Source organism: Anabrus simplex, chromosome 13, assembly GCF_040414725.1.
Source record: "Anabrus simplex isolate iqAnaSimp1 chromosome 13, ASM4041472v1, whole genome shotgun sequence".
Taxonomy (NCBI): Eukaryota; Metazoa; Arthropoda; class Insecta; order Orthoptera; family Tettigoniidae; genus Anabrus; species Anabrus simplex.
Window position 1 is genome coordinate 31552405 of NC_090277.1, and position 17420 is coordinate 31569824.

The following is a 17420-nucleotide window of genomic DNA, read 5'->3' on the forward strand; positions in this document are numbered from 1 at the left end:
TGTACTATCATTTATTAATAAACTGCCCTGTGATGGCATTTCACTTCTGTAAAATTAGAAGTTCACTAGTTGTCGATTATGTCATGCACTGATATTCTCGAAAACACATCTGTCCCTAAATTTATTTTCAAAAATCTGGCAACTCTATGTTTCTTTATAATGGAGATAAAAGCGGACTGGAATTCCACATTGTCTTCTGCCACGTTGAGCACTGAACTATCCGGAAGTCATCGAAGTGTTATCTACATGGCACGTGCCCGACCTTGATCAGTGACACTGAGTGGCTGCTCCAGACACTCGAGTTTGCATTGTGCTTCCGCTCTATATATTTATTCACCGCAAATGCAGAGTGGAAGCTCATCGGCAGGAAGACGCTCAGACACTCAGCGAGCAACCGCTCACTCGCTTAGTCTTATTTTTATTCACACCACCCAATATCATGGTGGGAAAAGTGGTGGTCAACAATTTTGCCCTTAACTGGTTTCTCAAGTCAGTATAACATGACTTTTCATTTCAATGGAATATTTAACCATCTCATTATCCACATGAGCCCTGTAAATTCCTCACCCCAACAGGGAATAAGAATAGTACTCCTCTAGATTTATCTCTCTGTGCAATCTCAAAACCAAAGGTGTAGGAAGCCTTAAGAGTATTGAGTCAGTCATGACATATTTTGAAGCACTGCAGTTGTAGTTGTTATAATTCTGGTGATTTCAAAGTTCCGACAAGTTGGGACTCCCATCTTACTGATGAACAGAAGTTGTACTGCTACCTGGATGAGTAACTCTCGGGCCGTTGGATTGGACTCAGTAATGAGAACGACCTGGTGGTGTTTACATCACTTTTTTGTTGTGGGGACATATTTAAGGCATTCTTTAAGTACCACTAATGGGTATTTACAATTGCAAGGACACTCATTTCATGAACACCCCCAACTGCTGCATCTAGGAATGCCGTCAGCATTGCTAACATGCCGTGACCATCTAGAGCAAGGCATAGATTGTTCAAGTAGAGGAGTATAAATAATCATCTTCCCCTTTCCCTAGCTCTCTCATACCTTTGTTTTTCAGTGGCTTCCATGACTGTTGGATGTTCTGGTGGTATTTCATGAATATAATTCATAAAAACTCAACAGAATGGCTCATAGTAAGATTAATGTAGCTCTGACCTTAGAGATGGCTGCACAAACTTTAAAATCAGTAAGTAAACAATTTCTTAAATAAATTACTGATACCAAAAAAGAGGAGAATATAAATTAAGTCGAAGCAGATGGAACACAGCATGAGAAATTGTACAAAAAAACTGAAATCTTGAAAACATCAAATTTAAAATTTCCATCCATGGTCACACAGGCCCTTTATACAATGAATTGGAAAATAAAATTATCAAAGTTGACCACCAATGTTATAAAATCTATTCAATCAGGAGGAAAGATGAGTAGAAATAAATAATTAGCAAACTCCCCATACAAATATTAATATAAATCTGTTGGTGACAAAGAGGAAAATATAGAATAATCAATACTGCAATAATGAACTTGATCATCTCATAATGGTAGGCAAAAAGGACCCGACCAGTCACAATCAGTTATTTCTTCATGAACAGTAACCTAAATATCACTATAGTAGTTTTACCAAATGAAGAAAAAGTCCATAGCACTTATAGGATCTCTAATCAACTCTAGGATTCAGGTACTGATATCTCAAACTCACTGGGAATCTTACTGGGCTCCTGTAGGTAAGATGAAGGTGCACATTCTCTACAGAATAGCGCCAGCTCAGTTAATTTAGACTGACAATTATCAGTGTAATGCAGCAACCATTAAACAATCCATCGGGAAAGTAAAGTATTTAAGGTTCCAATGTCAACAACTATCCACTATTTCCAACAACAATGAATGACATCCAGCATGCCATCACCACTCATCTGATGGCCATTGACAGCCATAACATACAGCACACCTACCAGACTAACACCTAGATATGTCATGCTACGAAAGTAGAACAAAATGAAATATCTGACACGGTACATTTTCAATGTTGGTAATTTTCTGCCTCTTGTCACGCACTGAACATTATTCCAGGTGAAACACTTTGTAACTAATAGCTCTGAAATGTTTTAAATATCACTTAAATTCTGATCACTATTAAGTAATCAGGAATGATACTTATGAAGGATGTACTTGCTGTGCCATCAAGCCAAACAGGTTGCTCCTTAATCTCTAGTTTCTTGCCCATTTCACACTGCAACAGTAGTCATTATATGAAAATGAGCCAAAAATTACTCCCACTGACATTTTACTGAAAGAAATGTACTGGAAAGGTAGGGTCATAGTTTACTGACCAATGAAGTAGCAGGCAGCCCTGTAGCTCTCTATTATTTTCAATATTTTTATCACAGTTACATAGCCTCTAGTCTTCTATGGAAATAACATCACAGGTACAAGGCTTTTATTTCAAACACCCCAAATGCACTGGCTGAGACTGACTGTTAGCAGTACATATTTTTGAAAATGGAGAATTCACTTCTCCTTTAGCAGGTCAGCAATCCCTATTTGCTAACACTGCGGGACCATGCAGTTGGTCTGCCAATGATAAGCAGAGTCTTGGAGGGGCACGCCAATCCAACTGATGAGCCCAAGTGGCACATCTGGGTGAAACTCTCCAAATGCACATGGCCTAACCACCCATAAGCTGGTACTATTCCCGAGATTTTTTAATTCTCTCCAACTGGAATGTGACTGGCATTAGGAAAAGGGGCCTGTCTTTATATTGAAAACTCCCCATCTCTATTGTTAATGGCAACTGGCAAGTGAGTTAGCTATTATGGTACAAACCCCTGAACTCTATTCTGAATGGTGGTAGGAAACGTGGCCTGCCAATATCAACAAAACTCCGCAACACCCACCTTACATTGGAAACAGTGTATAGGGTCCTCCGCATTTTGTTTCTCACATAGCGCTATGGGACAAACAATTTAATATTTAATATAATGGGTACGTTAGTTAGTTTGTACCGGGCGAGTTGGCCGAGCGGTTAGGAGCGTGCAGCTGTGAGCTCGCATAAAGGAAATAGTGGGTTCGAACCCCACTGTCGGCAGCCGTGAAGATGGTTTTCCGTGGTTTCCCATTTTCACACCAGGCAAATGCTGGGGCTGTGTCTTTATTAAGGCCACAGCTGCTTCCTTCCCATTCCTAGGCCTTTCCTGTCCCATTGTCGCCATAAGACTTATCTGTGTCGGTGCGACGTACAGCAACTAGCAAAAAACAAAGCTTGTTTGTAATATTTCTTAAAGGAATGCTTGGGATTATGAAACCACATGTGTTATTGTACAGTAAATGCAATTTTTGGAGCTACTTGTTTCCATTTCTTGTCATTAATATCACCGTTTCCTTCCTTTATTTTTTTGATATTATGTTTAATGGGTAACTTGTATTATTATCAAGGCAATCTTTTATTAACCTGACACCAGCGAGTGGTGAGAGAATCCCTAAATACTTGATTTTGTCGCACTGCAAAATTATTTTCACCTGTGTCTCTCCTAGGTATTCCAAGTTCCTTATCTTCTGCATCACTCCGTGACTGTTGCATGTTGGTGTTGATTTGTTACTTCTGTTTGCAGTGCATTGTTGTCATCCTTCCAGTTCAGTCAGATTTTCCCTCATCTTGCAGTTTGGTACATTAGAATTTAGGGAATTGTTGAATAATATAAATATACAGTCCCGTGTGGGGATTTACCGGTTACCTCCATCGGGCGCGTCCCATTGGAATTGGGGAAACTCGCTGGCTCTGCCGCCAGCAGAGTCAGAGGGTAGTAGGGAAATAAAATACCACCGTGAATAAAAACTGGTCCCTTGCCAGGGTTACGGCGAAGACTGGTAAATGACCAGAAGCCAGAAAACATCTTGAGGCAACCTCTAGGGCTAACAACCCTAGTTGTAAAAGGATGGGTACCCGTCCAAAGCAAAGTCAAGTCAAAAAGCATGATGGCACAACATTTCAAGAAACATACCCCAGTGGGTAAATCTTCGGATAAATCCCTCGTCGCGAACACCACGGCGCACGAATCTCGTTCGGATTCTGGGGGAGACTCGACATCATGCAAGAGACGAGTTGGAGCGTCTCGGTGTACCCCGAAGAGTCAAAAACTCAGGCCAAAATCTAAAACATTTCTAGCAACTTTCACATAAATTCACTTACACAAACTGGCAAGCTGAAAACCCTCACCAAAGCTCTTCACGAAAATCAGATATCCATACTGGCCCTACAGGAAACAAGGTACCCAGATGAAGAGATTTTTGAATCCGAAGGCTACCGATTTTTCAAGAGCAAAACGCAAACAGGAATCCTCAATGGAGCTGTGATGCTTGGAACCGCGTTTGCTGTTAGAAACAAGATCCTTAAATCGGTTGCAAACTTCGAACCTGTGAATGACAGATTGTCTATACTCACAATTAAATGCGCAAACAAAACCTACACCCTAGTTAACGCACATGCTCCTACAAACGATAAGAACAAGTCTGATCCAGACGAAGTTGATAATTTCTGGGACCTACTGGATGAAAAATTAAACAAAATCCCCAAACACCATGTCAAGCTTCTTTTGGGTGACTTCAATGCCCAACTAGGTCGTGAACAGAAGTACAAGAAAGTTATAGGAAATTACCCTGCTCACAAAAGAACCAATCCCAACGGCAAAAGACTGGTGTCCATTTGCGAAAATCACAACCTCCAGGTCATGTCGACCCACTTTCGCCATCTACCCAGAAAGCAAATGACTTGGCGTTCTCCCGTCCAAGCTCTCGGAGAGTTCCAAATTGATCATGTTGCAATCTCCAGGAGAAACAGCCCTGAGATTATGAATGTCAAGGTAAAGAAAGGCATCAATGTGGCCTCAGATCATTATAGTCTCTTATCAAATTCAAACCAATTCTCGCAAACACAAGGAAGACAACCAAACAGATCACAAGCCTCGACAACGATAAACTTCGGCAAAGGGTCGAGGAGTTCCAGGAGAAGGCTAGACCAAATGACTGTGACTTTTACAACGCCAAAAGTCTCCTTGTTGAGGCCGCCAAAGACGTTGCAGAAATCAAGAGAAGCAAAAAGCATGCCTGGTAGAATGGTACCTGCGAATCAGTCCTCCAAGAAAGACTCAATGCGTGGAAACAGTACTACTCTACGAAATCACAAAATGATTGGGAAACCTACAAAACCCAACGTGTCCAAGCAGCTAGGGTGTTCAGAACTGAGAAACGTAAATACGAAAAATCACTCATTGAAAAGATAGAAAAAAACTTTAGGAAGAATGAAAGGAGAGAGTACTACAGAGCCTTCAAACGCAAACTCACTGGCTATAAACCACCATCTCTATGCTTTGAGCGAAAGGACGGCACACTGGCGGGGTCAAATGAAGAAAATTGCAGCATTCCGGCAGATTACTTCAAGAACTTACTTAATTGCTCTAAACCGCTAAGCGCCATTGAGACCAAGGAACCCTTACTCAGGTACCCAGATTCCAGACCACCCGACAGAGATGAAATCAAGCGCCACATTGCCCATCTCAAAAATAACAAAGCGCCGGGGGAAGACTCAGTAGTAGGACAACTATGGAAATATGCCCCAGAGGAATCACTTGATATCTTGCAAAAGCAAATAGAAGAAATTTGGAACAAGGAGACCTTACCCGAAGATTGGAAAATAGCTTTGAACCATCCATTACACAAAAAAGGCAGCATGAAGAACATCAACAACTACAGGGGAATATCTTTGCTACCCATGGCTTACAAAATTCTGTCACTTGCCATCCTGGAGCGTTTGGAAGCACAAGTCGAACATCAAATAGGTGAATACAAAGGAGGGTCCGGAAAAGATCGCTCAACAGCTGAACAGATCCAAAATCTCAAAAAGATCATCAGATATTGTACAATAAGGTCCAAGCAGTATGTGTCTGTCTTTGTGGACTTTAAGAAAGCGTACGACTCCATTGACCGGGAAGTTCTGCTAAATATCTTAAATTAATTTGGAGTTGATTTGAAACTGCTGGCATTAATTAGAACCACCCTGACCGATACAAAATCCAAGGTGAAGTTCCACGGATGTCTCTCGCAATCCTTTGAGATCAAAACAGGAGTCCGACAAGGTGATGGGCTATCCCCGATACTCTTCAATTGTGTTCTTGAAAAGATCATCAGAACCTGGCGGGTGAGATTACAGGAAACCAACTACAGTCCATTGAGAATAGGAACCAAATCCAAGGGGATCGCAACAGACTGCTTAGCATTTGCCGATGATATTGCTGTTCTCTCAAACGACATAGAAACCGCTAGAGCTCAAGTTGAAATTTTGAAGGAAATTGCCGAACAAACCGGTTTGCAGATATCATTTGAGAAAACAGAAGTAATGACTTAACATCAAAGAGGCTCCACCAAAACTCCACACAAAATACGGCGACATCACCCGAGTAGACAAATTCAAATACCTGGGTGAGATCATCATGCAAAATGGACTGGACAAAGAAGCACTTCAGGAGCGAGTAAGCAAACTGGAAATAGCCTACCAAACATCCCGCACAATCTACAACAAAAAATGCCTTTCCCAAAACACCAAGATACGTCACTATGAAACAGTTCTGAAGCCAGTAGTTCTATATGCAGCCGAAACCCTGTCTCTAAATGCCAACAAAGGACTCCTTGAAGAACTGGAGAAAAGAGAACGCAAAATTGTGAGAGGAATCTTGGGATCAAAGTACAGAAATGGAATCCATCAAAAGAGATCCAACAAGGAAGTGTACAGCAAAATAGAGAAAATTACCGACACAATCAGAAAAAGACGGGCACGATTTTACGGTCATCTGAAAAGAATGGACGGAAGAGAGTTAACTAAAGAAATCTTTCACTTTTTGATTCAAATCCCAAAACCACAATTCCCTGGTTTAGAAATACAAAAGAAGACCTGCAAATGCTACATATCTCAGCTGAAGACGCCCTTGACAGAGATCTCTTCCGCAAGAAAATATTGACGAACGGGCTAAACCGAGACGAGCAACCGAAAAAAAGACACGGTGCCCCGTGGACAGAGGAGCATAAGCAGGCCCACTCACAAAAAATGAGGGAAATTTGGGCTCTAAAGAAGGCCAAGTTCAGTGTCAAATGCGACAAGACTTAACGTGGTCCTTGATGGCCCCAGCGGATTATATATATATACAGTATTGATTATATTCGAAAATATTGAAGTATGGTTGTCAAGAATGCACAGAAACTGTTACAATGGATAGATCAAGTGAAAAATTAGATGAACAGGAAGGAAGAAGCCAGTAAAGATATAGATTATGCAACTGACATTTGCGGTTATAACGTTGAGCGAATTAAACAAAGTTGTTGTTACAAATTCTGACCAAACAGTACAAAACAGACCCTATACACGGGGAAATATGAAGGAACCACATGGGAAGTACACTGCAGAAACACGACACATAATACCACAATAATAATTAAACTCATGTTTTAACGGTTCACCTTTTCAATACTATATTATGCAATGCAATGTTTATATTACATTTGAACCATGTTTGGAACTAGTTTCGGCCTTGGCTGCCCATCATCAGCCATAATATAAAACAGTACAAATGCATCTGATGACTAAAACAAATGCACAAACACAAATGGCATTAAAAGGTAATAAAAGGTTGAACTACGTGCAAAACACGTAAAATATGAAATTAAAATAAGACTCTAAATTACTTGGATGGATTGCATCACGATAAAATTTTAGCGCTTCTTGTTAAAATATCTTCAAAAGTGATAATAGAGATTGTCAAAAATGGCACACAAAGATATGATTAATAGCTGGTAGTTCACATAATGCAGTTGGTGGAAATTCGCAATTCAATACGGTGTCCATGAAGTTACCTAAGTAAATGATAGTCAAAATTAATGAACTAAAAGGAAAGAGAGTGCAAATCAAATGGCATAATTTATATCAGACTTACCTTACATTACAGCATGTGGTGTGTGACCTACTGTGTGCCTTACTAATGGGGAGGAGTTGAGATAGGATCATGAGATTCAAAGGGAACACATAAAAGGAAAGAGTGGGCAAAGGAGAGAGAAGAGGGCTGGGAAAGGAAGGGAGGGAAGGGGTTTAAGGCAGGGCCAAAGGATGTGGGAAAACAGATGCCTGCTGAGGGAAGGTGCTGTGAACAGAACAACTTGAATTATGAATTTTAGGTTTAATGTTTCTATAAATAGGATTTAGAAGGTCGAACAGGATATTTGTCTTTTCAGAAATGTCATGGTAATAATTTGGGTTAAAATATTGATCTATGTGTATGAAGCAGCTTTCTGTAATGTTAAGGAGGGGTCTTTCGTTCATGACTTTGAGAATTTCCATATCTTATTTTCAGTCTGTGAATTTGTGATTATAGTCGTGCATATGCTGTCCCACAGCCAAAAATCTATTGTATTTAGGGGCATTAATATGTTCTGAGTATCTTATATTAAAGCTCCTTCAGTCTGTCCAACGTAAGGAAAATTACAACAGTACTATGCAGAGGAAACTTGTGAGACATCTACCAAGTGCCAGATGGAAAGCACGAAATGAAACTTCCACAAAGGAAGCATGCCCATTGCTTTTCCCTGCAGGCACTACAAAGCTAATTGTGCATTATACCATAAAAGAGATGTTCGCGATACTGATTAAACAATGTAGAGTTCCTTACATTTGTAATTAAAATAGCGTAACTACAATAATTCTTATGAAAATAAATACAGAAAGCTTTAATTAACCAATTAGATCTGGAACTGTACTATAAAGGTTAATATTCCATTTACTTCGTGTGTGAGGGAAGTTCTTACCATGTGCGCACTTCTGTCCCTAGTGACCTCATTCCCTGTGCTAGCTTAAGTAATGAAATTATATATTAGTTAGTGAATTCCATGTAATGCTTTTCAGTCATTCTGAATCTAAAATAACACTATGTTCGTATGATTTTCTTGCATTCAGGTTATGCTTCTCCTTATGATGTCTGCCCTTCTTTTCTTTGGGGGCTGTGTTTAATACATATCTCTCTTCCCACTCTTATTGTATACTATCTTCTTGAGTTTATGTGTGAAGATCGCCTTTTATTTACTGGAAATAGATTGTTAATAGGGATTGATATGTCTGTGATGGCGGGCATAAATTTATTTCCTTAGTTGTGGGAAATGTAAGTTTTTTCAGGATTTAGATTTTGTGAGCTTCTATTCGTGATATCATTCAATTATAATATTTTTCTACTAAATAACATTTTTATTTATTTGTTCCCTATTCTTGGTTTCAGCAAATTGAGAGCTTATTAAGGATTCTCCATTTTAATATTCATCAGATTCTAACTATGAGTTGTGAATTATGTTAAAATCCAACTGTCTTAAACTATATTTTATCAAGGGATAAAATTATCTTAACTTAAAGGAAATTTATTATTTTCATCATACTTATCAACTTATCATGAATCATGTCATGTTTTACCATTTCAAATGTACTATTCAAGTTACTTTAATTTATAAAAAAATATTGTTAACGGTAATGGGTGATCTCAAATCTTCCATTCAGGCAAAGGTACAGAACTTATTACTATTCATTTTGCATTCTTGTTCACACCCTCTTTGTTCTCCAGGGAATGGGCCTGTTTTCACCATCACTTCAGTTGGGTATTTCTGGAGTTTGGTTGTCTTCAAAAGGTACATCTGTTACATGATGTTCCTTGTACTAGTGAGTTTTCTTACTTTACATGTTTATCATGTGATGAATTTCTTATGTATTGATGGCCCCCGTTTTGCTTGTCATGCGTTACACTGCCTCTAAATATGTTGTTCACACATAGAAGCAGTGAGGGGTAACATCATAGCCCGTAGTGTAGGGGTGATGCAAAATAATGCTTTAGCATAAGGGCTGACACTGTGTGAAAGTAATAAATGAAGGAAGAATTTGATAAATCAATTATAACTTCTTGCCGTGAAATAGAGAAAATTAACTATACTGGTGTTCTTCCTTTATTACCAAGAAAATATTTTGCTCGTAGATGGTTGCCAGAGATAAATATCTTGAGAAAAGAGGTCAATGAATAAAAATAAAATATGAACAGATGTAGTAAACTACTGACACAAGGCCGACGCCTTCAAATACCAATAAACTGAGCCAGAATCAAAACTGAGTCAATCAGCCTGGCATGAACAACAACAGATCACTAGAAAAGTAATATCAAGTAACTGAACTTGAACTACACAGGTGGAAACAGTGGTAGAGGATGCAGTACAGGCACTATACAAGTCCACACCAGCTGGTATTCATGACTACATAATGAGATTAAGACACAACTTCTGGATGACCCTGTTCAACAGGTTATCACTTCTCAAATGATTTCCTGCATTCCTTATTTTTAACCAACTATATTTTATCTTTATCTGATGCTTCGTTTTTCTTGTATTTTTCTGCCTTTCTTCTTATCCTACATTTTCCAAAACAAGAGTGAAGAACTGATGTCTGCCCTCCTGATCAAGCTGGGAAGCAAAAGCCAGCCTATTGGGACTCAGATGAGGGGGATGTAGAGTTGGTTTTGGCATGGAAAATGCCTTTGGCAGTGTATGAAAATGTGGAAATTGTCATCATCCTTTTGTGTTTTCATATTCATTTTTATCTCCTCTTCATGTTGCACCCTCTTCCCACGCTAAGCTGTAATTATGCTCTTCATATTATGAGTTCGTTTTCACGTGACACTTGTTTGTTCCTCTCCAATAACTATTGCACCTTTTGTGTTTGTCCCGTTTCTAAAAATTTTACCTCCTCTATTTTATCTTTATCTTATCTTTCCTCCCTATTTATCTTGCTTGCTGCTTCAAGACTGAAGATCTGTCAAGATGGCCGCTGAATGAGTGTTAATGCCCTCCTTCATGCTGAAGCTGGGAAGGAGAACTCGTCAGGGACTGAGAAGACATGGATGCAGAAGAACTGGGATAAACTCCCATATGATGTGCTCCCCTGTCTCCCTCACTGTCCTTACGATTTGACAATTGTTTGTATCTTTCGAATGCTTATTCCTCCATCCTTTGATTGGCACAGTTTAGATTCAAGACAACCCATCAAGTGACCGCTCCCACTATCCCTGTAGACTCCCAAGCAGCCTTAACTGTCATCTCAAACAGACACAGAATGCATCTGCTTGCTCTTACAATCAGAAATAAAACCATTCACGTAAATAACCTCAATAACATTCAGTGACTCAAAGGGCAAGAGAGACTTGAGGGAATGAAAGCACAGACCACAAAGCTAAAACTGCACCCAGCAATCTACATATCATTTCTCATTGTACAATACCAAAGACAAGATGCAGGAAGTTACTGAAACAATTAACATACATAGCCTGTTGCCAGTCGTTCAAATGGGTCACAAATGAAATGAATGATGCTGGCATCTAGTGGCAAGGAGAGGAACTGAGCTGGCTGCCAAAGCCTGTTGCCGTCCTCTGGGGCAATTATTAATGACTGTCAGGTGAAATTAAATTATATTGGAGTGAAACATTACAGGAAAGGCCAGAGTACATAGAGAAGAGCTTGTCCAGCCTGTAGTTTGTCCAGTAACAATCTTGAAATTTTTATGTGAATTGACTGGAATTTGTACCAGAGAACCCAGCGATGAGAGGCCAGCATACTGCTGCCTGAGGTATGGATGCTTTTACTGAAAAATTTTAAAGAAAAATCTAGATTGAAACATACAAACTAAACTATATAGACTAAACTATTCATTCCAAGTATCTCCCATAGACATTCTTTATATTTTGTGCATAATTACATCCATAAGCAAATTTTTATAAACCAAGGCTGCTTTAGATCATCCCTTCACAGAATAAACATAATTACTTCACCACTGTGTGACAGCCCAAAGAAAACAAAACAAATGTCTTACCACACCATGAAAGAATGAACCCTCTTTGCAAGGGAATATCCTACTCTACCATAGTCTCTTCGCCTATTTTCTAAACAAACGTCACATATAACCTCCCAGCATTTCAAGCTTCATCATATCAATCTTCCGTAAGATTCAAAAATAACATGACTGCACTATAATGCACAACTCTGTAAATACCACTGGTATATCAACATGTGGTATCCTTTTCATGTGCTAAATTAAATAGTAAAGAAAGACCTACATCATGTTTTCCATCTCCTGACAACATAATATTATATACTATTATTAAAATACTAAAACGTTAATATCACATTTGCAATATAGCAGGTCATGGTCTCTGGAAAAAAATAATTCACTGTCAAGTTGTTATCATTATCAAAGGATAGAGAAAGGTTCACCACCTGTTCAGTACCATTAGATTAATATAATATCTTTTATAATTGGTACTCGTTTTGATCTTGCTACATTAGGTCATCTTCAGCCTTAATCAAATTGGAAATACATGCATACATATAACCACCAGTACAAAATTAGAAATTGGTATAGCTTAAGTAAAACCTAAGTCTAAAACAGTGATGAAATGTCTGACTACACATTTAAAATTGAAACAAAAATAACACATTAAAACTGTTGTGACTGGTGTTGGACTAGGCCAATGTCCTTATAATAACCAAGTATTCTTGAGTCTTGACTTGATCTTGGAGCTGATATTAATTGTCTGTATAGTAGACCCATTTGATCTATAAATTATGTTTAATTGAATAGAATACATGAATAACAATTTATGTATTTTTTTTTTTTTTACTTTTTTCTTAAAACTTGCTTTACATCACATGGACACAGATATGTCGCATGGCAGGGATGAGATACAAAAGGCCTAGGAGTGGGTAGAAGCGGCTGTGGCCTTAATTAACGTACAGCCACAGCATTTGCCTGGTGTGAAAACGAGAAACTACCTAAAACCATGTTCAGGGCTGCGGACAGTGGGGTTCGAACCCATTATCGCCCAGATGCAAGCTCACAGCTGTGCACCCCTAACCGCATGGCCAACTCATCCAGTAAACAGTTTATATACAGATTTGAAAGGGACATTCACAACTTGAATAAGTGGCCTTTCCATAAGATGTAATGAACTATTGTTTTATTTCAGTGAGAATTGAATGCCCCATTGTTATATCCCAGTAGAATGTGCGCATGTCAATCACAGCATTTATATAGAAACTGTGTTCTTCTCAGGAGAGGTTGCTTTATGTCAGTGTATTATGAGACACTTTTCAATGCAGTATTTGTGTAAGCAAGGTGTTCATGTTAAATTATAAATGTCATTCATGTATGGTCATAATAACTGGCGACGAGGATAACTTTCAAAACGTCAGAGGAAAATGATAATATTGTGTCTGAATACAAATATGTTCTGCGATTAGTGACTGAACGGGAATACGACTGCCGTGTTACGTATATAACCTCAACTATGTAAATATCATATTCCTAACATTCAATTATTTTTGTGGGAGACATAACTCAAACATTTCTCCATGGATGTAGACCAGTTTAAGCAATTTTTGGCAATGCGTGCCAATCAACAGGTACTCTTAGACCAACTGAGAACTCAAGCACCAGTTCAATCTACTCAACCTATTATTAATTCCAATAGGCCTACATTTCTAATTCCACCCTTTGAATGTTTCAACCCACAAGCAAAGAACTTTCGAAATTACCGACAACGTTTTGAAAACTATCTACAATTGAAAAATGTGTTCACCAACAACAAAAACACCTAGTGATTTCGATTATGACAATTTAATTGAAACCCTAGAAAAACATATTTGTCCTAAGAAGAATGTTCTGGTAGCCCAACACAGGTTTTTATCCACCTACCAGCTTGAAAATCAATCTATTGCTGACTATGTTGCTACATTAAGGCATGCTACAATCGACTGCGACTTCAATTCTACATGTGAATGTAAGGTAAGCATTGCAGATGTATTTCTAAGAGCACAGTTCATTAGGGGAATTTTTGACAGTTCAATTCGTGAACAATTAGTTCAGGCAAATGTTCAAGAATTTAACAAAATTGTAACAAAACCTATCGCTCTTGAAGCATGTAAATTAGACAGCAAGGAACTATCACCATCAGCTGTATACAAGGGTACTTATAATGATTCTGTTCAAAAAATCAATCACAAATCAAGGCAGGACGTATCTCACGATGATCAAAGCCAAGCAACACCGGTAAACAAGGCCAGATCAAAAATTGACTACAAGGAATTGGGAATTCAAAATATGTGTTTACGTTGTGGTAGAGACAATCATCTAGCGAAGGACTGTAGGACTGATTTTAACAATCTGAAATGCAGTTCATGTGGGAAGCTCGGCCACATTAAGAAAGTGTGCATACGTACTTTGTTAGCAACGAGAAGGAATTCCAAAATCGACTCTCATTTTCTTCAGGAAGAAGATATTACTCAAACATTCGGTGTTAGCAATATAATAGACATTTTTCAATATCATAACTATCCACATGCGAAGAAATTTTATGCTACAGATCTTATAGAAGGAATACCCCAGAGATTTGAAGTAGATTCAGGAGCGGGTTTTACCTTGCTATAACATTCTAGTTTCGAAGTGCCTGACTTACGCGTACAACTCCAGAAATCAGATGTTGCATTTCGTTCTTATACTAAGAATGTGTTTTTATCTGATAGCAAGGTTAATGTTACTGTTTCTTATCAGAATAGAACTTCATCTAAAGAGTTATATGTAGTACTGAACAACTTCGAACCACTTCTGGGGCATGTCTGGATCCGTCACCTTGGTATTAATCTTCAAGAATTTGACCGCGAAGCGGAATCAAATACTAGTCATATCGATATACAGTCAGTTGGTAGTATTACTGAGATAATCAAGAGATTTCCAGTCATTTTCAAAGAAAAGATGGGGTGTGGCCAAATTTGAGAATGTCTCTTCAGCTCCGTAAGGATGCCAAGCCAGTCTTTCATAAAGAACGTGATGTTCCATATGCCTTACGGGAGAAAGTAGAAAAAGAATTAGACGATTTATATGCAGGTGGGATAATCTCAAAAATCAATTACAGTGATTGGGGTTCGCCACTAGTAGTGATTCCAAAGTCCGAAGGCGGAGTTCGACTTTGCGTTGATTACAAGATAGGGGCGTCAGTGACAAATTAGTAGCAGCAAATACCCAATTTGAAAAGTGGATGATATCCTAAATAGCTTGAAAAACTCGAGGTACTTTTGCCGCCTGGATATCCAGGGTGTTTACAAATGAATATCGGAGTTTTAACGCCTTATAATATTGAATACGTTTAACTTACAGTTATACATTATATGTCAAATGAAAGAGCAACTCAAACAGTTTTGTTTGTTGGCACCAGTGCGCATGTACGTGCAATGGTTTCGCCGCAATCCGCTAGACAGCGGTAGTAGTACGTCGTTATGCCAGTGAGGTGGCGCACCATCTTGATGGAAAATGAAGTTCTCTGGCTCATTTTCTTCCAACTGAGGGAAGAGCCATTGCTCTAGTGTATCGAGGTAAGAAGCACCAGTTACAGTACGTTCACCATAAAAGAAAGGCCCATAAACCTTTCGCCGGGATACGGCACAAAAAACATTCACTTTAGTGGAATCTCGTTGCATTTGTACCAACTTGTGAGGATTTTCTGAGCCCCAGATGCGCACATTATGAGTGTTTACATGTCCACTAAGGTGAAAGACCGATTCATCACTGAAAACAACACGATTCATAAACTCATAATCATGTAACAACATGTCGTTTGCGAAGTTGGCACATAATCTATGGTCTGCCGGCTTTAGAGCCTGTAATAACTGTTAACGGTAAGGACGTAGCTGTAAGCGTTTTCTTACAACTTTCCAAACGGTCGACGCAGGAAGTTGTAATTCACGACTAGCCTTCCGGACTGATTTCTTTGGGCTACGAGTGAATGACTCTCTCACTCGCTCAACAGTCTCTTCACTTAATCTTGGTCGTCCCTTGCTCTTCCCTTTCCAAAGGCAACCGGTGTCTTCAAACTTATGATACCATCTGCGAATGTTATTATCACTTGGAGGATCACAACCGAACTTAATGCGGAACGCACGTTGCACATTAACTACAGATTCTGTCTTTGCAAACTGCAAAACACAAAAAGCTTTCTGTTAACTAGTCGCCATCTTTGCTACTACCGCTGTCTAGCGGATTGCGGCGAAACCATTGCACGTACATGCGCACTGGTGCCAACAAACAAAACTGTTGGAGTTGCTCTTTCATTTGACATATAATGTATAACTGTAAGTTTAACGTATTCAATATTATAAGGCGTTAAAACTCCGATATTCATTTGTAAACACCCTGTATATAAAGGATATCTTCATCTCCAGGTTGATGACGAGAGCAGCAAGATCCAAACCATATCAACACATCGAGGTACATATCACATGCATCATCTTTCCTCTGGTATAAAAACAACTCCGTCTGAATTTAATAGAATCATAGATCAAGTTTTATCTGGACTATCAAAAACTCATTCATATTTTGATGATATTATTATTCATGGTTTTACAAAAACAGAATGTCAACAAAACCTATTTGCCTGTCTTCAAAGGCTCAAAGAATTCGACTTACATCTAAATCAAAGGAAGTGTGCTTTCTTTGAAACCAGCATCGAATATCTGAGCCATGTTATTGAATATAATAAAATCATGAAGTCACTAGCAAAAGTTAAAGCAATACTTGAAATGCCTCGTCCAGTCAATACAGGCGATGTTCGAAGATTTCTTGGAATGATAACATATTATTAAGGATTCATTCCAAATACTTCAACTATGACCTACCCCTTGAGGCAGCTTCTCCGCAAGAATAAGAAGTTTCATTGGACTGGTTCTTGTGAAACAGCATTTGCCAGACTGAAGGACGAGATTGCAAGTGATCGAGTGCTGACATCTTATAATGCAGATCTACTACTGGTTCTAGCTTGTGACGCCTGTCCAACAGGTATTGCTGGAATCCTGTCACACATTGTTGGTGATGTTCAAAAGTCTATCGCATTTGCTTCAAGGTCCTTGTCTTCAGCTGAACGTAACTACAGCCAGCTGGATCGTGAGGCTATAGCAATTATGTTCGCTGTCAACTATTTTTATATGTATCTATTTGAACGCAAGTTTAAGTTGATAACAGACAATAGCCCACTTACCAGAATCTTCCCTCAGAATTCAAGATTACCAGCTATGACTTCTGCTAGATTATTAAGATATGCTTCATTTCTTTCGGGATTTGACTACGAAGTTGAGTATTAAAAAAGGTTCAGAACATACCAACGTTGACTGCTTGTCAAGAGCAGCGATCATTAAATCACACATTTCAAGGGATATAGTGTTCAAAGACGAAGTTCATAAACTCTGTTATTCAACCATCGCTGAAATAGCAACCACGGAATTAAATCCTGACAGTATTCGAATTTCA